General features: G+C 41.9%; 1 protein-coding gene across 1 annotated transcript in view; it reads right to left on the bottom strand.

Moving 5' to 3' along the window:
- Positions 1 to 22,206, bottom strand: part of plekha6 (pleckstrin homology domain containing, family A member 6) — a 117,729-nt gene extending 95,523 nt beyond the window's left edge. The window contains exons 1-2 of the mRNA XM_046075724.1: positions 22,105 to 22,206; positions 1,649 to 1,732 (exon numbers count right to left, since the gene is read on the bottom strand). The gene's annotated coding sequence lies outside the window, so the exon portion shown is untranslated. The remainder of the gene's footprint in view (positions 1 to 1,648; positions 1,733 to 22,104) is intronic.
- Between the last annotated feature and the right edge of the window lie 673 nt (positions 22,207 to 22,879).

Below are 22,879 nucleotides of genomic sequence, written 5' to 3'. Positions count from 1 at the left end.
TTCATAGAGACCTCCTTCACCAGAGTTTATGTTATGTATACCAGACAATGACCTCTTGTGGACATGTGAAAAATGACTCTCGGCTGTGGGAGGCAATATTATGTAGCTGCAGTACTGGAGGCTGCAATTTCAGGACCCCCGCAGTTCTAGGACCGTAGTTCTTTTGCGACAGCGTCATCTAGTGGAGTGGTTGTGGTAATGCACAGCTACACAAAGAAGGTTAACCCTGTCTGCTAGCACGTCGACCATGAGGCCCGCTTGTAGGGTTAACCCGTCGACATGCATATAATCAATAACTTAGGTTTAGGCACACACTTGGTGATGGTTGTGGTAAGGATAATTGGCTTTTGGGGGCTGTCAAGAGTAACATAGCTAGCTAGCTGGCTGGCAGTATCAAAGTAAACAAGGGTCCTAGAAATGCAGTTCCGGTCCTAGGATTGCGGTCCTGAAACTGCAGCCTCCGGTACTGCAGCTACATACTACTCGTGGGAGGAGTGTGATGTTACAAAGCCAGGCTGACTGGTGGGGAAATGAGAACAACATGCTGTGATATCCACCCATATGCAGGCAGCAGAGAAAGTAACAGCTGTCAATTTCAGAAAGGTCTAACAACAACCCCCACCTCAGGGATCCCCGTGTTGATCTAATGACCAGTGGGGGTTTGATTTATATGTTGCATCTCATTCTTCCTCTTAATACTTCCTCAAGGAAACTGTGCTCATTCCTCCAGCTTCCTTACTTCCTCAGTGTTGTCTTCATCTTACAGCCTGTGTGTCTGAGGCAGCAGTGCATCATGCCACACAGCTATTGCTGGGGGACAATGCAGCTGTAACAGGGTATGATCTATCCATAGCACTAACTATTACTGTTTAATTGTTGTACTTTTATCCTGTAAAGCACCTTGGTCAACCTTGGCTGTTTTAAGTGTGCTATATAAATAAAGTTGAGATTGAGAACTGAGCTTACTTTGTGATTGACAGTAAATTGATGTTTTATGCTTGCATTAAACATTTCCATGATGTCTTTGCTGAAACGTAGCATCTAAAGTGCTTGTGTAGCAGGCCACCTGATAAGCTGTCAGTGCTGCATTTCACAATGCTTCCAGCATAAGTGCATGGAGTGAATCACCCAGTAGAAATGAATGACTGCACTGCAGCTGCACTGGATGATTCATTCTACTTCACAGTCCTCTCCACTGATTCACACTGATTCACTGATTCAGTATTTGGGCAACAGCTGAATTGATGTGAATTTTTAGTGCTGACCTGTATAGCCTGAAGCAAACAGACTTTACAATGTGTGCTGTAACGTTGGAGGCAGCTTAGCACAAAATAAGGAGCGAAGACAAAATGCTACTGTCTTGGGTTTATAGGGTAATTAGTGTGTGAATCCTGGTAGCTAGGGACGGGCTGGGATTACCTGCTGACAGTTGAAGACGTGTTACCTGTAGTGATTACCAACTTTCTGTCTCTTTCTTTCTGTTTGTGCTAACATCAAGTGTTTTGTTTGGCCAGATTCTTATGCTTTTAACACATTTCTCTAGATTACAGAATATTAGTTTGTGGATTAAGTACAGGATCTGTAGATCTGCAGTGTGAGTACGTGTGGATGAAGAGATACATGACTGCTGCTGAGGTCTTTAACTTACGGCAGATAGGAGTTTATTGGTGTGGGCTCTTCCAGCTGGATCGGGCTCACTGCTGGTCCAGCTGGTCCACTCGGGTCATGTTGGCTGAAAACAGACAGATAAGATGTTAAAGAGATGCCAATCAAATCTCTTCATTGATCAGTTGGGATTATTAACAAGGACTCAGAGTTAATTACAACTTGGGTCTTCTTCACTGTTTCAGCATCTCTTATACAGCAGGAAGGATGGATATGTTTGGTGTCCCACTTCTTTTACCGACGTCTCCAGATAAAGAACCTAGATGTCACAGTGAACGTGGTGAATACAGTGTTCCTAATACAGATCGGGATGATGGACACAACTACAAACAGGGGCACAGTACTCCATAATCATGTCTTGTGAGTTGTGTATGTGTGTGAGGGGAGGATGCATGGCCACATTATTGATTTGGGAACCTCAAGCAGAAACCTGAGATTGTTTGTTTGACAATGACAATCCAAGTTTTTCTATTTTATAATCAGATGCTGTAGTATCCAAGCGGGTTTCCTCTCAACACATCATCGCAGCATTATTGTTCGGACACCACAATGGTAATAAATGTTACATTGAATTCCCACATTAGCATCTAATACAGAACTCTACAATCATTACCATCCAAACAGTTCCTCAAATGATTCCTGTCGTACTGGGTTTGACAGCCGACCATATTGCCCAATCACTGATGACATCACACACTCAGCTGATGCATCAGCTGATCAAAGCTGTCTGCCTCCAGCCTGTGATATCACTACTCAAAAGGAATGCCGGTTCCTGCAGATCGGTTCTATAGGGGTGGAGCTACGGGGGCCCCTTTCCTCAGGTGCACAAGCGTTGGGTGAAAGTGTGTTTTTGTCAACAAATGTTGTGTTTACTGCATGGGTGTACAATCGCCAAACATTGCTGTTGATCCGATCCTTCATGACGGAGTGCGGTGACGTATGTACCTGGCGTGGTACAGGTGAGTTTGCAGCCCCGTTCGTACGTCCAACTGCAACTGCTGTCTGTATGCAGCATGGAGAGGGCCTAATACGACCTACAAATAGACGGCAGAGGAAGCAAGGAAAAAGCGCTGGGAGGTAGGTTCATCTGAAAAAACTCTTCAAGCTGGGGGTCTTTGACTGCGACTCCAGACCTTCATGTCTTCGTTCTGTCTTCCCTGACGTCCCCAGGGCGCTGGTAGTGTTCTGTCCATCTGAGGTCACTGCCGCAAGCCTCTTTCTCTGCTTCAGGTGTTCCTGCACCGCTCAGGATGGGTCTGGTAAATGCCCGTTCAATTGCAAACAAGTCTCTTTTGCTCAGTGATTTATTTACTTCCAAAAACATGGACTTCATGTTGCTCACGGAGACTTGGCAACGGGATATGGAATACTATCACTACTAACACAGTTGTGTTTGTTAGTGATCACAAATGCATCTTATTTGATCTTGTCTGTGATGAGGATCCTCTCCCTGCTAAACAAGTGTGTATTAAGTGGCGCCTCTTAACACTAGAGAAATCCCTCTGTTAATACATCCCCATGGATGAATGACGCCATTCGCAGCTTAAGGCGTGTCTGTCGGAGAACTGAGCATTTATGAAAAGCGACTCGGCTCCAAGTCCACCGCCTGCATATTAAAGAGCTCTTTATAGACCTAAACGAAATAATCAAAGATGCTAAAGAGCCTCTTATTTTACTAATCTGATATCTGCCTGTAAAAAACATCCTAAAGCTCTGTTTGCGAATATTAACAACATTGTTTCTCCCGCTGCATGTATTGTCCCTGTGTTTTCAAATGTTGACTGCAACCACTTTTTGTCTCATTTTGTGGACAAGGTTAGAGCTGTCAGGCAGGCATTGTTCCATCAGCAAACCCCCATATAGTTAAACATCACAGACTTTCAATACTGGACTCCTTCTGCCCCATTACCCTGAATGACATCATTAAGTTAGTGGGCACTATGAAACCTTCCCAAAGCCCTGTTGATATTTACCCACATCTTTGCTTTTAAAATCCATACATCTACTTGGCCCATGTTTGGTTTCAATTTTAAACTTATCTCTTCAGCTGGGCCAGGTCCCTAGCTGTTTTAAGCATGCTGTTGTTCAGCCTATCTTGAAAAAGAACAATCTTGATGCAGCTTCATTTAGAAACTATAGGCCTATTACTAAATTGACTTTTCTTTCTAAAATTCTAGAAAAGGTTGTTGCGAACCAGCTAATTAATGTTTTGGATTCCCATAATATCTTTGACAAGTTTCAGTCTGATTTTCGTAAAAAACATTCAACTGAGACTGCCCTCCTTAGGGTCTCAAAGGATATTTTGATGGCTGCTGGAACATATATAGGAATATATGTCAGACTCTGCTCCTTTGTCCTGTGGTGTGCCCCAAGGTTCTGTGCTTGGCCCCCTGCTGTTCAGTCTGTATATGCTTCCTCTCGGAAAGATTATTGGTAGTTTTGAAGAAATATCTTACCATTGCTATGCTGATGACATCCAATTATATTTATCTTTTAGCCCTGATAGCCTAGACAAACTGTCCTTGTTGCACAATTGCTTAGCCTCCATTAACAAATGGATGGCAGAAAACTTTTTGCAACTAAATTCAGACAAAACTCAGGTGCTGATTTTTGCTCCAGACAACATTACTGCTAAGATTAGGCAGGCCATTGGAACTCTATCATCCTCGGACTGTAATGTTGTGCAAAATCTGGGTGTCATTTTTGACAAATCTATGTGTTTGTTCCTGTATTTTCCATCTCAGGAACATTGCTAAGATTAGATCTGTGGTTTCTAAAGAGTTGGAGATGCTTTTACATGCTCCTCTGGATTATTGCAATGTACTGTACACTTGTTTAAACAAATCCTCCATGGACAAACTGCACAGTTGTACAGAATGCAGCTGTAAGACTTTTGTCAAAGACCAACAGGAGATCACACATTACTCCTGTGCTTAAGGCTCTTCATTGGCTTCTGATTCCACGTTGCAAAGCCACAACAGAGCGCTGGAGAATAACTACATGAAATTACAATCCAACTACATATTTTTCTACCAGCACAGTAAAAGTTTAGCTGGCTGATCTGAGCTTCGATGCTGGAAGCTGCCGTTTTATTGCCAATTAGAGATCAGCTGATTGTCTCACGAACGTAACCGACAAAGCCAAAACAGAGCACTGGAGAGAGAGTAACATGAAGAGAGTACATGAAATTAATCCAACAACTTATTTTATACTACAAGCCACCACCAGCTCTGGAGAATAAACCAATCCACCTAACCTTACATGATTGTTCTACCAGGGCAGTAAAAGTTTAGCTGGCTGATGCTTTCATGCTCTACGATAACGTTCTGGTTTTATTGCCAATTAACGTTACTCATCAGCTGATTGTCTCGCTAACGTATCCGGCAAAGCCAACCCACAGGCTGGAGAATAAGTAAGTGACATGAAATTAATCCAACTACATATTTCCCACCACTAACAGGGGAAACACCTCACGGCTCTCGGTGATTATGGACAGCTTCTAGCTAAAGCTATCAAACAACATCTTTCATTTGCATCACTAAAGTCTGACAAACTTAAGTTAATTACCCGTCCAGCATAAATTTTTTTGTAGAAACATGAGGACAAAATACTGCGACCTCCATAGAAGGAGGTGCCCTCGGTTATGTAGATTTCTCATTCAAAGGTAATAAAAACATAATGGTTCATTATGTAAGGTCTTTATACACCACTGAAAAGAATAGTTATGGATATTATATTGCATTTCTGTCAATAAATCCTCAGAAATATTACACACTGAACCTTTAAATTTAATTTTGTAGCTTTTCTATCAGAATTAGCCTCCTTTTCTTCCTGCAGTCAGTACGTATTAATATTAATGAGGGGCGATTCACTGACCATTTATAGGCAACTATGGGTGTTTGAAGGGTTGGACATGGAGCTCCCTCAAATGCTCCACATTTCAAGTTGATTGTGATTTATAAAAGGGAACTTGCTTACAAGTGTGCGTTCGCACAGTTTTATAAGTCTGAATATTTCTGCCATTTTTGCAGCTTATCACAACTTGTTAAAGACAAACAAGGCAGCTCCACGACTCAAGAAACATCAGCATCCCCTTTGCTAGTTTTGCTATGCAAAGGATGTGTAAGGAGAAAGTAAAATTAATTTTCAGAAAGAGTGCAGCTAATACTCTAGAGCCATGGGGCAGAGTCCTACATAGAGAATGACCAATACCAAAAACCCAGTGAAAACAGAATGAGACAGAATTGAAACAGCTGTACACAAGAATTGTCACTATAACAGAGACAGACTATTAGTGTTTAAGATGCATATGGCTGGTGAGAAGGGCGGGTAGAGGTACAGTGAAAGAGCAACTTCAAAGACTACATTCAGACTGCAGGCCAAAGTGACCCAAATCCAATTTTTTTGGTCATATGTGACTTAGATCTGATCTTTTTATGACAGTGTAAACAGGCCAAGTCACATGGAATTCAGATTTGGGCCACTTTCATATGTAGTCCAAGATCTCTTTAAATGCAACCTGAGTCTGGACAGCGCCAGAAACTGTAATGAAAAGGACAGAAGGTTGTGAGCAATTGTCATAATTTTCAATTGGAACGCCCCCTGAAGTCGGATTTCCGACTCGGGAAGTCGGGAGAACCGCACTACCCTGACTTCGTGATCCTGTCGAGATGGATGTCGGGGTATCAATAGTTAAAAGCTGTAGTTTATACTATTTATTAGCACTTCTGTGTACTTGTGACTCATATAAATGTTCGTACACAAAGTGCTGTCCAACAGCTGTCTGTGGACGTGTTGCTACAGTGTTTAGTGTGGGTAAATATCGCACAATACGTTTTTTTAATCAAACGTCGTATCAATAGCTAACCTGGCTAGTTATAAAGAAACAGCTGGCCGAGCGAGGCTTTCTGACTTGTTAACTGGAACGCCGTCAACTCGGGTGTGACGTCATTCCCAGCTCCAACCTCCGACTTCCGAGGGAAATGGAACGCAGCATTAGATGCAGTGCGGCAGAAAGGAAAGACAAAGGACAGGATGTCAATCTGTTAACCCAGTTTTTCACCAAGAAAGGTGGGCAGCCTTTAGTCTGTGAGTGGTGTTATGTCCACAGTGAAATAAGCTAGCTAACTACAAACTAGTGTTAGCCTACATTTCATCAACATTTAATCAGTGCAGGAAAACGTTTAGCAAGATATTCATATTAAATCATTGTCCCTGCCCCTTTTCCCCCCAGTCTCCCCATAACTGTAGCCCTCCCTGTCCCAGTGAAGAAGGTGAGCAACACTGTGTTAATGAGTTAGCATCATTCCAGGGACTCTGTGGAGACTTCTTCTCTGTCTCTCTTGCTCTTATTACCATAACAAAAAAAGACAATTAAATATTTCTTAATGACAGAAATTCAAACACAAATTATTTTCTCACATAATGATCATTATGAAATAAATAAAATTAAAAAACACCTTCCTGTCTGTATTGAATGCTGGACAGCGGCTTACCTCAGCCTGCATGTAAATTATAGACAATATTAAAATAATCCAGTTTGATACGTTCATTTAGATTGAATTATGGCTGTTAAATGACATCTATAGATACAGACTCTATTATTCCCATCATGAAGGGCAATTTATTTGAGAAGCAAATAGTGGACTGCATCCTGTATGCAGACTTGCATGTACAAATCACCAGCAGTAAATATTGTGCTAGTACTAATATTGAACTACAAGGAGCCAGATACTTGCAAGCCTTTAATTAGAGTTATGTAAAGCTTTTGATGGGACAGTTAAGTCCTAAAGAAGTAGTGACAACAGCTGTGCAGAGGGGGTCCAATTTGAATTTTTTGTCATGGGGCCCAAAATTCCTGGCGGCCCCCCTGGCGTGTTGTATATCATTTTAAATGAATAGTAATACAAGGACAATTCTTAACAGTATCTCACACATGATACACTCTAAAATGTCACTCAAAGTTTAATATTTTATTCATTTAGTTACAATACTCTTTTCCTCTTTTTTTTTTACACTTTTTTGAAAGTTTTTTTACTATTATTATTTTTTAATATCTAGTTTATTATTATTATTATTATTATTTGTTTTTTAAGGTGTCTAATTTTTGAACGGATTACACTTGGAGATGAAATCGTTTACAATAGCATGTTGGAACATTCAAGGTCTGAGATCATCAGCTTTTGGTTTGAAGAGCAGAAACTCAGATTTTAATAGAGAGTTAGAAGACTCTGACATCATAATTTTACAGGAGACATGGTGCAGAGAAGATGTTTCCACTGGTCATCCTCACGGCTACACTGAGATTATTATACCATCAACAAAAAATGCCACAATAACCCAAGGCAGAGATTAAGGAGGCATGATTATATGGTGTAAATCAGAACTGAGTCAGTCCATCACAGTTATTAAAAAAGAAGAAAATTATATATGGTTGAAAATTAACAAAAAGATTTTTTGTGCTGAGCAACATGTCTACATGCTTACCATCTATATACCTCCATCAGAATCCCCCTACTACAACCCAGATATTTTCTCTATTCTTGAGGAGGAAGTTAACCATTCTAAAACCATGGGAAATGTATTAATCTGTGGGGACTTGAATGCTCGAACAGGGGAAAGAGCTGACACTATGAACACCCAGGGAGACAAGCACTTACCTGGAAGCACCTGCTTCCCCCTCCCTGAATGTCCTGCTAGAAAGAGGTTTGACAAGCTTACTAATACAAGCGGTATGCAGCTTTTACAGCTCTACCGTACGCTGGGTCTGTACATAGTCAACGGCAGGCTACGAGGGGACTATCTGGGTCGCTCTTGGCAGTAGTACGGTAGATTATTTCATTACAGGTCTAGATCCAGTGTCTCTCAGAGCATTCACAGTCGCAATCTATCTGAAAAGGGCACAGTCTAACTCTGGAGCCCCTAGTGCCTATGAACTGTTTAACAGCGCATACTCATACAGATGGACCCCAGACAGCATGGCACTGGCAATGGAAAATCAAAACATACATGATCTAACTCATTTATTTCTAACTGAAACATTTCCCCAGAATAATTCTGGTGTAAATTCTGCTGTGGACAAAATCAATTCAATTTTGGGGAAATTCTTGGATTAATCACTTAAGTGAATTATACAGTAATATTACAAAAAATTATCAGTACAAGATATTCACAAAATGGAAAACTCTGGAGGCGGTGATAAAAAAAACAACCAAAACCCTTAGGATTACCCTGTAACAGAACAAGAATTAACAGAAGTCATCCAGTCCCTGAAAGGAAAAAAGGCTCCTCAACGAATGATCAAATACTCAGACCATAAAATCAGATTGGACGGATTGGACAGACATCTTGAACAAAGGTTTAATAGCCCCAATTCATAAATCCGGAGATAAATATGATCCAAATAACTACAGAGGAATGTGTATACAGTAACCTGGATATTCTGCAACATCATTAATCATCATCAACAACTTGTCAACTTTCTTGATGACATCAATATTCTGCATAAATGCCAAATTGGTTTTTTACCAAATTTCCGCACAACAGACCATATATTTACCCTCCAGACTTTAATAGATCAAGAAATAAACATTAAGAAAAGAAAGGTATATGCCTGTTTTGTTGACTTCCAAAAAGCCTTTGATTCCATCTGGCATGAGGGCCTTTTCTATAGGCTACTTGAAAGTGGCACTGGAGGAAAAACATACGATTTGATTAAGAACATGTATACAAAAAGTGAATGTGCCATAAAGATTGGAAACAAACAAGGCAGGGATGCAATCTCAGTCCAATTCTCTTCAATCTATATATCAATGAATTAGCGAACCAATTAGAGCGTTCCACAGCACCTGGCCTCATCCTGAACGACACAGAGATCAGAGGACTGCTGTATGCAGATGACTCAGTGTTGCTTTCACCTACCAAAGAAGATTTGCAGCAGAGATCCTGTAAGACCTGGGCCCTGACAGTAAACACAGCAAAGACTAAGATAATGATCTTTCAGAAACAATACAGAAATCAGGTTTCACACAATTTCTATTTAGACACCACTAAATTACAACATACAAAAAACTACACTTACCTTGGCCTTAACATTACATCAACCTCAACATGAAAAGAAACATTAAAATTAAAATTTTCCAATTTGGACTAGAACCAATAATTCTATATAGCGAAATTTGGGGGCCAAAACTTAATAATGAATTTGAGAAATGGGACAAAACAATCATAGAATCTTTCCACAGCGAGTTCTGTAAGAGCATCCTGCAGATGCAGAGAAAAACACCAAATAACCTATGCAGAGCAGAACTCGGCCAATACCCCCTCTTACTAAAAATACATAAAAGATCAATTCAATGAGTTAACGCCCAGACATCCCATCACAAAGCCCTAACATACCAGGAGCTGAAACCAGAGAAGAGTCCCCTCATCCAGCTGGTCCTGAGGCTCTCTGCAGTAACAAGTACCCAACAGCCTCAGGACAGTAACACCAACTCAAGCAGACCAAACCAAATTACCAACAAGCAAAAAGAAAAATATATTGAATACTGGAAAGGAACGACCAAAACACAAAGTAAATTACAATGTTATCTGACCCTAAAAAGAGAATTCACACAGGCAAACTACCCGAACACAATAAAATGTCCTAAACTAAGAAAAATGTTGACAACATACAGACTGAGTGAACACAGCCTGGCCATAGAAAAGGGTCACCACAGACAGAGCTGGCTACCACAAGAGGAGAGACTCTGCTTCCCAGTGTGACACAGGACAGGTAGAGACAAAGCTGCACTTTCTAACCTCATGCCCTAAATATAAAACACTAAGACAAAAACACACATGAATTACTTAATTTTTTTAAATTAAGTAATTCATAAATCTTTTTTATTTTTTTATTTTTTTGTCTATTAATACACACACACACACACACACACACACACACACACACACACACAAGTTTACGGTTTTATCTATTTATTTTATTTAAATTTTTTAATATATTATAATAAACACACACACGTTACTGTGTCATTTACTTTACTCACTAGTTTATTTTAATTTTTAATTTTTAATTTTTTTTTTTAACACACACACGCAAATTAAAATAACATATTACATCCTGCCAGCGTATAAAGGAACAACCCTGTATTCTGAGACTGGTCCGATCTGGACTTGATTAGCAAGGAGATTCCAGAGAATTTGATTATCAAAATTCATTCCCTGCTACCCTGTTAGATAACGGGAAAATCGGTGTTCATTCACAGCTCTCTGTCTGGACCTGCTGGTTTCAGAGAGAAATTTTGAAGAACTTCACAGTGTCAATAGGACTCGTTGGTCAGACGTCAAACAGGCGTCAGGCTTGACATACCAGCAACAGGGCAGATTCACTGGATGCAGTTTTTAACAATAAATACAACGCTGCATTCAAAGGATGACAATTATTTCTGGATGAATGTAATGCCTCAGTAAATGCGAGCTACCCTGCTCAGTTTTCCCAATCACTAATTTATTCATCTATATTCATCTATCTTTTCATGTTGTCGTTGTGGTCTGTAAAGATGTCGCAGGTTAAGATTACTGAGCACACAAAATGTGTTCAACAAATAGTTTGTTCCAGAGCTGTTTCCTCATCAGATGTAGTTCAGTATAGAACTTAAGCAAACTCCAGCTGCTGAGGAGAGCCATGAGATGCGGTTGAAGGCTCTGCAAGAAGCTTGTGAGCTAAGTAGTTTGCTTTTTTCCCAAGGTCAAGAATTAATGCGGATCTCTCTGCTCCTGATTTAGCACCCCACCACTGTGGACACACACACCGCCACACTGTCACATGGCTCACACACACACACTAACAACTAACTGTAGTCTTTACATCACAGCACACATCCACCACACACACTGTACACAGCGGACTTTTGGTTTCTCTGTGTTTCCTGCTGGCACTGCATTGCAGTCATCTCTGACCTCCAAGCTCCCAGCAGTCCACTCTTCCATCAACCTCCCCTACTCCTCTCCTCCTCTTCCTCGTCTTGTCCTAACTCCAGCCCTGCGTGTCACTTCCTCCTTTCTCCCTCCACCTACCTGACTCTCCTGTCCACACGGAACTTCAACATCCTCCCCTGGATCCGTCATCTACCGGCAGCAGGAGACGGGTCGGGGAGATGGAGGGATGAGCGGAGAGGTGGGGAGCAGCTGGACCGATGGAGGAGAGGAGGGATATACACACCGCTGTCCTCTTCTCCCTCCTTAAGACTGCACGCCTCTCTCTCTCTCTCTCTCTCTGGTTGCCCCCCCCCACCACCACCACTCGCTGCCTTCTGGCTGAGAACTGCAACACTCAGCTAATTCCGTCCACTCAGTGTAGAAGATAAACACTCTATCTCTGTCAGGGTCTCTCTCTCTCTCTCTCTCTCTCTCTCTCTCTCTCTCTCTCTCTCTCATTATCTGTGCATCAGTATCTTTCAATCCTCTCTTGGTTTTTTCTCACAAAGGACAGACAGAAACCCCATATGGGCTCAGCCATCCACGTCAGTCCATAGGAGATCCCTAACCCACAGGAACAGGCATCTTTCATGTACCCAGATAAAACTGAAGTTACTGTACTCGGGCCCGAGCACCTCTGAAACGCATTATCTAAAGATATATTAGAGGCCAAGCGATGCCCTGGCCTCCAGAACCACTGTGAGGATACTCTGAGTTATCTTTGATCAGGACATGTCCTTTAACTCTCACATTACTTCAAGTTTCTCTGTCACTTCTCTGTGTCTCACGTCTGTTGAAACATGTCCCCAAAATGTATGCAAAACTGACCAGTGGGCGACAGCATTGCTGGACAAGGGCAGGGACTGGCGCAAATTGTGCCATAAATCAATGACTTTGTCCAATAATCACAAAACTTGGTAGATAGCCATAGGCAGAGCTATAGGGGGCGCCACAAATCTTTTCCATATGGGCTTACAGTACAGTTCTTGGAGAATGGAAGCCTTGGTCCTAGCAACCTTGCTAATATAGTAATATATATATATATATATATATATATATATATATATATATATATATATATATAATATATATACACTAATATTAGATTGAATTTTACTAATTTTTACGGCCGTGTGTTTTTCTTATTGACCTTGAAACCTTTATTCCATTTGTGAGAAAAGGGAGATTTCACAGCTTTTTTCACATCTACACCACATCAGACCAGTATCAGACCAGTATATAAGATCATATTTCTCCTGTCTTAGCTTCTCTGCATTGGCTTCCTGTAAAATCCAGAATAGAATTTAAAATCCTTCTTCTCACCTACGAAGCTCTTAATGGTCAGGCACCATCTTATCTTAAAGAGCTCATAGTACTTTATAGTGTAGTTCTGTGTTTTTTTATCTTATTTTGTTGTATTGTGGTATTTGTGGTATCTGTTTTCATTTTATATGCAACATTTGTAGACATCCTCAATAAACAAATGCACCCATCATGCTGTTTGTATTATTGTTTTTAGTTTTCTATTTGTGCCTGCTTACTATGAAAGGATGTAACAGGACTGTTAACTGCTGATACTGCTAGGCTTTAAAAGGAAGCTTCCACTGGTGTGGAAACATGCATACCAAGATTGGAATTTAAGTTTAATGAAAGCTGCAAGTAGCGTTGGGCGGGCCCTGGCACGTGTAGCGCGTCGAGGTGTGAGGCGGCCGCGTTGCAGATTCTGGAGCTCTGGCTGTGAATTTGCCATGCGCTTCGAACGCTTCACAAAGGTGTTAATCATCACTTCCTGTGTCCCCTTTGTGGCGCTACATAGCACTTCGCACTACGACTACAACTGAACTGTTATCAAGCACGTTTGGTACAGATGTGAGCATGTACACTGAAGTTACAACAACTTCCCTCTTTCATGGCGAATCATCTATTTTGGACACCACACCACGGGCACGCAATTTCACAAAAACTCACCGCTTGTTCAACTTTTAATCGTCAATGGCTTTAGAAGTCGGTTGGACTAATTCTCTGTGCCACAGAAATTATACATGTAAAGTTTGGTGTAGATGTGACTAAATCCCTTGGAGGAGTTTGTTAAAGTCCAAAATGTGTAAATCGCCAAAAATATATAACACAGTTTTAAGACGACATACTTAGTGACGACGTGTGTGTCACGCGTTTTTAAGGCGACATACCTAGTTCAGATGTATTTAGTAGGCGTATATTTATATAGAAATTCTAATATACAACGCTGTGGCGTTCTTTCCATGCACTTGCCGCCAAGTCGCCGCCAGTCTCCTGTCTGCAGTCCCAATCACTCCCATTCAAAAATCCACATGGTCTGGTGGTGTAGGGCAGGGTAGACTGCTCCTTATCCTTCTCCTGGTAATCCTTGCTTTGGCACTATCCACTCGCCATAAAAAGGCAGTCTGTGACAGGACAGTGAGGAGATGGTCAGAGGAGGTCTATGAGACACTTCAGGGATGTTTTGAGGTGACAGACTGGGATGCACTCTGTGAGCCTCAGGTTAACTGCCCTATTCAGTCTGGGGACCTCTCCCCTCCCCTTCCTGTAACCTCTGTGTGCCTCACTGCTGAGGAGACTCCACTCCAACAAGGCTGCAGGCCCTGATGTGGTCCGTCCCGGGGTGCTCCAGCTAAGTGGAGTCCTGCTCCATGTCATCAACCTGAGCCTGAGTCTTGAAAGGGTCCTTGTGCTGTGGAAGACATCTTGCCTTGTTCCTGACAATTAACTGATAGCATGCAGGACAGTGAACTCCTTTCTAGCAAACGTCATCTACAAAGTCACAGAAAGTTCTTCTTTAAGCTGGGGTAGGCAACGCTGGAGAAACCAGCAAGAGACAGCAAGATTTTGAAAGTATCCAACCAAAAAAATCCCACCTCCTCCCGACATGCCATATTTACTTTGGTAATAATAACAAAATGTTAAGTTTGTTAGATTAAGGTCATTTCTAGGTGAATGGGTAGAGAAGAGACTCTGAGGCACTTGATAACTAAAAGTCCAGACCTCCTTCAGACATGACAGGTTGCCTTTACATGTGGGCTGACAGACAGAATACACGACTGAAGATTAATTAAATAAATAAATCACTTTGGACAAAGATAGTTGCAAGTGGAAAGAACACAAGCCATATCTGTTCTGACATAGCAGCTTCTCGCAACGGACAGAACCACTGCAGGAGCCCAGTTGCTGTGTGTCATAAGGGAGGCATCAGCCTCCACACCTTCCAGCCACATGTCAAACTGTTCAGGTGGTTTGAGTGCTGCTGCCCCATGCTATTATGCATATATTCTCCAGCCCTGGCAGCTACAACCGATGCATCTCATAAATTAACTGCTGGCCTGATTTCATAACTTCACAGCAGCAGAGCGCCAAACACAGGCAGCAGACGTCTGGCCCAGTTGGCAACGGCAACCTACTTTCTGTTTTCACAAGGTGATGGAAAATGTGAGCCACACTGTCCCTTGGTGGACAGAGCAGGCACACACAACATTCTTTTTTTACAGTAAATCCGTCCCTTTCTTCAATTTAATACCCTCAATTCCAGCATTTTCTCTGAAAGAGTCGTCATGCCAGACTTGACAGTTAATTGTTGCCTTGCTAACCGACAAACACACACACACCAACACACCATGTTGAACATCATGGAAGACTCTTTGGGATCCAGTCCTAACAGCATCACACTGCCATCAGGTCCATCTGTTGTAATCAGTTTAACTGAACCTGCCACAGCCTCCTACACAAACTGGTCTCACGCCTCTGGAGAAACTAGGGGTTAAGTGTCTTGCTCAGGGACACATTGGTGTCTCACAGTGGATTCTGACCCAGGTCTTTCACACCAAAGGCATGTGTCTTATCCACTGCTCCATCACCACCCCATCTGCTATGAGAATTTTTGCTACAGAAATTTTCCCCATCTGCTACGAGGAACTGCTCTGGTACTGATCACAGCTGACTCACGTCAGTAAATCAGTGAGTACAGATGCTGTGTCTTTGTTGACCCCAAAGGTGTTTCACTGATGGACTGGTATCAGGAGACAATAAGCATGTCCCTCTTCTCCTGCTGAACATACGAGAGACAACCAGCTACACATTGTGTGTCAATTTAAGATAATGGCTAGCAGCAGATATATCCTTGTTATATGTAGATTGCGGTGTTTTTTACTTGATCCCTCTGAAATATAAAGCTCCTTGTTTTAGAGTAGGGAATACTCTGCTCTGAAATGTGTGTAGTTAATTGTGGATGATGGAAGCTAATTGCAGCAGTTGTTAGTTTAAATTCACAGCAGTTCAGTAGATTGACTAACTCACTCATCATTGATGAATGGGGTGCTGGCTGCCACATTCATGCAGTAGAACCTGATAAAGGTTTATGGGTTCAACCTAGAGGCTGCCATACAAATTTCAGAAAAAGGGACACCTTGCCCATGAGGTTGAAGAGCCCCACGTGCAATGTGCATGCACCCTGGTATTGGCCGACTCTTCTTATACACCTGATAGCAAACACAAACCAATGAGAAAGCCTAGCCTTGGATACAAGGCAATTAGGTAACATACAAAGAGCTGTTCTGTGAAGACATGTCCAATGAAGACACTGTTAAAAGGCGTGATGGGGTACAACAGTGACTGCCCACTCAACCCTGCTTGGAAAGGGTGCTGCTAAATAGACTGACTCGGTCCAGACCTTATGGTGAGAGAATACCATTTCAGCCCAAATGATGTCAGGAAATTGGCCCATTCTGCATGGCTGACAGCACCACCTCCAAATACCATGGTGGAACAGCTGGCCTTCTGTGGTACACTGCAAGCACCTTTAAGAAGCTCAGCAATAAGGTCACAACAACTCTCATGGGCTGCCATAATGGCTGTCACAATTTTCCTCAAAGTTGAGAGGGACTTGCCAACATTTCTGTAGGTTAAAACATACATAGTTTAAAACACATCATTAAGTGAAAGAGAAAGCTGTCTAGGAGGAATACAACTGGGCACAGCAACAAGACACAAGGTAGTTATACTGCATCAGCAAGGTTTCTCCCAGGCAGACGTTTCAAGGCAGACAGGGGTTTCCAAATGTGCTGCCAAGCTCTTCTGAAGAAGCACAAAGAAACAGGCAATAGTGAGGACCGCAGATGCAGTGGTCGACCAAAGAAACTTACTGCAGCAGATGAAAGACATATTATGCTTACTTCACTTCTCAATCCGAAGATGTCCAGCAGTGCCATCAGCTCAGAGCTGCAGAAAAGTGTAAAGATGAACTTGCAAGTTGGCATATTGGCACAATACTCCCGGAAAATAGTCCCAGTCTGAAAGTGTCTGGTGTTAGAAGCTGCGAAGGTTGTGCTTGTAGTGTTTTTAGCATTTAACTAGCTAGCTACCTCTCTCTGTCTCTCTCTCCCTGTCTGCTCCCCTGACTTTCTCCATCAGTAGTAGGCTTTATAAAGTCGCCAAAAAAAACACACACACAACTCATAACGCCTTGTAAAATATCCACCATGTCAGCATCTTGTAAAGTAATTCCATGTTTTTTCTATGTGTGAAACATGTCTTTTTAAGACAATCGCTTCTTCTTCAAAATCACACTGAAAATCAAAGTAAAAAAACGGAAACTTATACCTGCACGGTATGCGGAAAATATTCAATGTGCGATAACATTATATATTGAGATGACATATCACTTGCAATAAATAAACATATATTGAAGTGTACATATTAACTGCCTGGTTCTTTTTAATTTAATATTTTAAATCCAGCTAAATGTTGTTTCTAGAGCAGCAACATTAATGTTTACAACAGCAAAGTTACTCAATAACTTTATCTGACATCACAAGTAGTGAGTGACATTTAGAAAGAATAATATCAGCCTGTATCAGTCCCTCCTCCTCTCTCGCAGGCTGCAGGTGACGTTACCAGGTAGAAGGAGGAGCGGCTGGTTTGTCTCAGCCAGCAGCTGAGTTTTTAAGACTACAGACCAGTCTGTGCTCCAGACAGATGCTTTCTATTTAGCTTGTTTTTAACATTTGGCTAACGCCAAGCTAGCGTTAGCTGTGCTTGTACATACAGGATGAGATACTGAGGACAGAGATGATTACCTTACAGAAAGGTGTATTGAGAAAGTATTGTCTTTTTACTTGCGAAGGTTTTATTGCAAGTACTTACAGTAACCAGCGTAGCTGTCATCAACTAACATTACAGTAGTTTGGAGCTAAGTTAACCCTCACCGAATTCCACTGCCTCTCGCTCTGTGTGTGTGTGTGTGTAGGAGCCGACAGAGAGCAGGCAGAGACTGCAGCCCGATGATTTTCTTATCCATTGCATTTCAAATTAAATCAGATTTGACGCTAGAGACATGTTACATCATAGGACCTGCAAGTCTTGATAGCAGTATCGATAAGCTCAAACCTTATTGATTTTCAGGTTTTGAGAAATTTTGGAACCAGGTCCTTTTGGAACCGGATCTTAATCCCCATCCCTAGTCAGGAAGGATAAGGAGAGAGCAACTGTCTGTGGCCACCAGCTACAGAACCATTCCGTTTTGGGGGGTTGTCTTGCTGTTGCCTCTCCAGTGCACCTGTTGTCACTTTCATTTGCTCCAAAACAGGTGACACTGATTCACAGTCGCTTCTGCTTCCTAACTGGACAGATTGATATCCCTGAAGTTCTACTGGGACACCTTTATTAGCAAACTGGGGCACTTAAATCACATTCAAATGTTTTTCAGGTTTAGGCCTATGGAATTAAATACACAATAATAATATAAACAACAATAATAATAAACTTAGTCTTATCTGCTAAGCCTATAGAGGACATTTTAATCATGAAAGTTCAGTGTTGCAGTGTTGTATAGAAAACAACAGTGCAGAGTTTTATAAAGGCCATCCAGTGGACTACCATGGGGGTCAATCCCTTATACATATGAAATATGTAAGATGACCTACCTCTTCCTCTTGTCTTTTCCCTTAAAATGTCTTTTCTCACTGCAGCTCCCACCCACTCACTTTCAGATTTTACTCCTACTGCTCTATCACTACACCCCCCTCCTCCAAACAGTTGACTAGAGGCCAGGGTCCATGAGTCCAGAATGAGAGGAATTCCAACAAGGGAAAGGTAAAAACAATCTACCTCAATGTCTCGGCAGGAAGGATCTGTTCTCACTGACCACACATATGGATTACAATCCCCACAGAGCAGACACTCACTCCCTCTCACTCACTTCTTTCTTTCTTTCGTTCTTTCTCACCCCATGTCAGAATTGCCAGCTCTTTGTCCCCACTGCAGCTAGAGATGACATATGAGACTCAAACACATACACTCCTTTACATGCACAATCTAAACACAGAACATGTGTAAGTGATCAGCTGGGCAAATGTGTGGTGATGGCGCAATGGATAAGATACATGCCTTTGGTGTGAGAGAGAGGTTCAATCGCCCACTGTGACCCACCCACCATTGTGTCCCTGAGCAAGACAATTAACCCTTAGTTGACATGTATAGCAATTGTAAGTCGCTTTGGATAAAAGCATCAGCTAAATAAATAAATGTAAATGCAAATGAATTAGCCTTGTGCAGGAGCCCACATGTGTAAGATGTTATGGCCATGATCTTAAGGCACATCCTGAACCGGCTGGCGGTGCTGACCTCTCAGTTGTGGCGGCCTCGTCCTCCTGCATACGGCAATTCCTCCGCACTGTATTCTGGCTCAAACAAGTGTCTTATTATTATTTTTATTATAATTTTTATTAATTTTAATATAATCACAGCTGCCACATCTCTATGATGAATTTGCATTGTGATCTCTTTACCCCCTCCCAACTTATAGACCTGCTCTGTATGAAAAGTGTAATGAGATAACTTCTGTTATGAATTGGTGCTATATAAATAAATTAAACCACAACATTGTTCATGTTGAAAAGGAAGGTAAATGTATTTTGCAGAATAATAGTGTTATTTAACATTTTGGGGAGCATCTACACAGTGTGATCTGGATACATATTTTCTGCGGACACAGGAAGAACAGGATGGGGTGGTGGATAAGCAGCAGACTTGAGATTGTCGTTTTTGTTCTTCGTCACCCAAAAATAATTTTTTATCTTTGTGTTTTCTCATGATTTTATTGTTGCCATGCAAAACAAATCTTTTGAAACAGTCACATAGGACACTACAACTGACAATTTTAACCAGACTCAAGTGCATTTTGCTTAGCTCTTTAAAGCACCCCAGCTGAGAGATATCAGTGAAATTATGTGTAACGTGTGGAGACTTCTCATAAGAGAAAAACGACCTACTGTCATACTTTGACACTGAAGACTGAAGAATGATTCATATCCTGTCTCCACCTTTTCACCATGACCACTATCTCTTCCTGAGCTTTGCCTAAACTTTTAATGTAATCACGCAGGTGGCAGATCAGAAAAGAAACATATGATATGCGTTTTGGCAGCCCAGTCAACAGACAGATTAGATTCTGGATGATTCTGAAGAATGATTCTCCTGGTTGCAGTTTTTTAAAAAGCAAATGTTAATTGTTGACTGTTTTGTTTGGATTATGATGGAACACAGATGCACCAGCACTGCTTCATTACGGCACACTACTTCCTGCACTGGCCCTGAATGTTGGATGTAAATCATGTGATCGATGACAAAGACTGTGTGTTATTTATTTAAAAGATCTGTCATGTGGGTGGTTCAGTGAAGGAAAGCAATAGCCCACCTCTGTGGAGGTCAGAGTTTAATCTCTGGCATCGGTGGTGGTTCTGGCTTTCATCAAACTCAGCAGTCAGTGTTTGTGGTGGGATACTGGTGAGGGATTGTGCCTCTGTTACTGCATGGTCACGCTGTCTGTTCATAAGGTTTGGGATCTCTGGGGAGCTTGCCACACGTTACAGCCTGCTGGTGAAATATGTTTGCTGCCAAAGGAAGAGAAGAGATGTGAGGCTGACCATGCCCCCTTAGACAGCTGTTACCATAGCAACATTCCTCCGGAGATGGGGGAAAGTACAATACGTCCAGCAGTATGGGGACATAACGTCCCTGAGGACAAAGCTCTGTGGGGATAATAATGCTCTGCCTGTTGTGTTAGAGGTGGACTATATTGAGGAAGTCACTGACACACTAACACAGCTGTGTTATTAAAACATTTATTCACTGATGTAATATATCAACATATGTAATCAAGCTAACAAATCTTCCAAAAAATCCTCCAAAGAGAAAACAAAAAATCTTTCATCCCCTGGGTCTCTCTGATTGTCCAACCTGCAGCCTGCCAGCTGCCAGTCCTACCAGGGAGGCAGAGAACCACAGCCAGGACCCTCAAACTGCTACCTACACTGCTACCACCTACGCAGTCAGTTCCTCCTTTTTCATCAAACACAGAGGCTCAACAAGTGAAGCATAGGATCATGTCAAGCTAGCTGCACAAATATTGGAGATACTTTGATTTTATTTGTTCTGTGATTTCTTCCTCCACCATACCATGTGGGCGCAAAGATTGTCGTTCAAACGTTCAAATGCGTATAAGACACACACTACTGAGCAACGCATGAAGGGAAATACAGAGATATTCATATAGCCTTCGTGTTTCTATCTTCTTAAAGTAAAAACATCAAAACACACACACTCAGACACACACACACACACACACACACACACTCAAGCTTAGGGGCAGGATTTCTTACTGGACTGGTCATTTACAAAGTGCTGATATTTGTGATACTAACCTGTGGCTCTGTTTGATGGCTGATTACTGTGATCAGGATCACCGGAGGGTCTCTGTGTGTTCTGGTACTTAAGTCCTGCCTGCAGTGTAATCACTCTCTCTGCTCCTTCCCACAGGCACACCCTGTTTGGATTGGTTCTGACTTTATACTGATGTTTTTGTTGTGACCTTACAACACTTCCACACCCCATGTTGAGCAGATTTACTTTGGTCCATTAATGTGATCTAATTCGAATAATCAAACCCTTTTTGTTTACCATTTTTGTTGTGGTGGCTTGAGCCAGGCCATAACAATAAAAACAGAAATATTCTGCATTGGTTTGGTAGATAATAGTAGTTTAGCTGTAAACATTCTCAAAAAGAGCTAGAAGTTGACAGAGCAGCAAAAGTTCTGAAATATGGTATATTATTATTATTATATTGTGTGCACAATATCTTGTGTACAGAATGATTTGCTCTGGGGACTACAGATTAACACTATCCTCACCTGAAGAAATATCACAGAATATACTGTCCTCTCTGCATAACTCTGCAAACAAATGTGGGTTGTTGACATGGAGAGCCGTCTGGCTTCATTTGCAGGTTTCACACACACAAATAAATCAGCATACACACACTCATAAGAATCGAAACACAAAGAGAGCAGAAACTGGAGATGCCTCCATCTTTCTGCCTGCCCCCCCCCCCTCCCCCTTTTTTCAGTATTTGAAATAAAGAACATGTGCAGCGGTGCTTACCTTCTTTCACCATCCCTTCCTTCACTTTCTTCTCTTCTCTTCTTTGTTGGTTTCTGTGCTCCAGTCTTCCTGTTTGTAGCAGCCGCCTACAGCATGTTGGGGCTCGGCTGGAATGGGCCGGTCTGCAGAAAATCCCGATGGTCTGGAGAGAAGACAAGAGGGAGGACAAAAAAAGGGAGATTCAGTCTGCATGTGAGCAGAGAATCGAAAAAGAAATTTGAAACCTCCAAAGCTCCAGAAACAATCACCCCCTCCTTCCGCCTCTTCATTGCTGTCTACCCGCCATCTCCCTCTCTGCTTCCCTCCCTCTCCTCTCCTCTCCTCTGCCTCGTCACCCAGCCATTCATTTAGCATGCTCAAGTCATGCACTCACCCTTCATCCTGTCACTCTCTTCCATTCTTTTCTCTCCGCCCTCGCCTCTGTATTTTACTTCCTCAGACTCTCTGTCTGCTTTAGTTACCAGCAGCAGTCCAGGTTGAAGGCAGAATGGGTGGAGTGAAGAAAGAGGAATATTTTCACTATAGTTTGTATGGCAGACATCCAAAGTCTGCACAGAAATATGAGCAGTGCTGAGCCTGAAGCTGTCCATCAAAAACAGCAACCAATATACTAATCATTAGTAGTGCATATTCTTCAGAATCATTTCAACTTTATGTCAATCCATCTAATAGTTGTGGATATATTGAAGTCTGGACCAACCAACCAGCTGCATCCCCTTCCAGAAAGCCATGCCTAAAAATACCTCCTAAGGCTCCAAAACAGCGAGTCAGTGTA

Source organism: Micropterus dolomieu, linkage group LG18 (genome assembly GCF_021292245.1).
Source record: "Micropterus dolomieu isolate WLL.071019.BEF.003 ecotype Adirondacks linkage group LG18, ASM2129224v1, whole genome shotgun sequence".
NCBI lineage: Eukaryota > Metazoa > Chordata > Actinopteri > Centrarchiformes > Centrarchidae > Micropterus > Micropterus dolomieu.
This window is presented reverse-complemented; position numbering and strand designations above follow the sequence as displayed.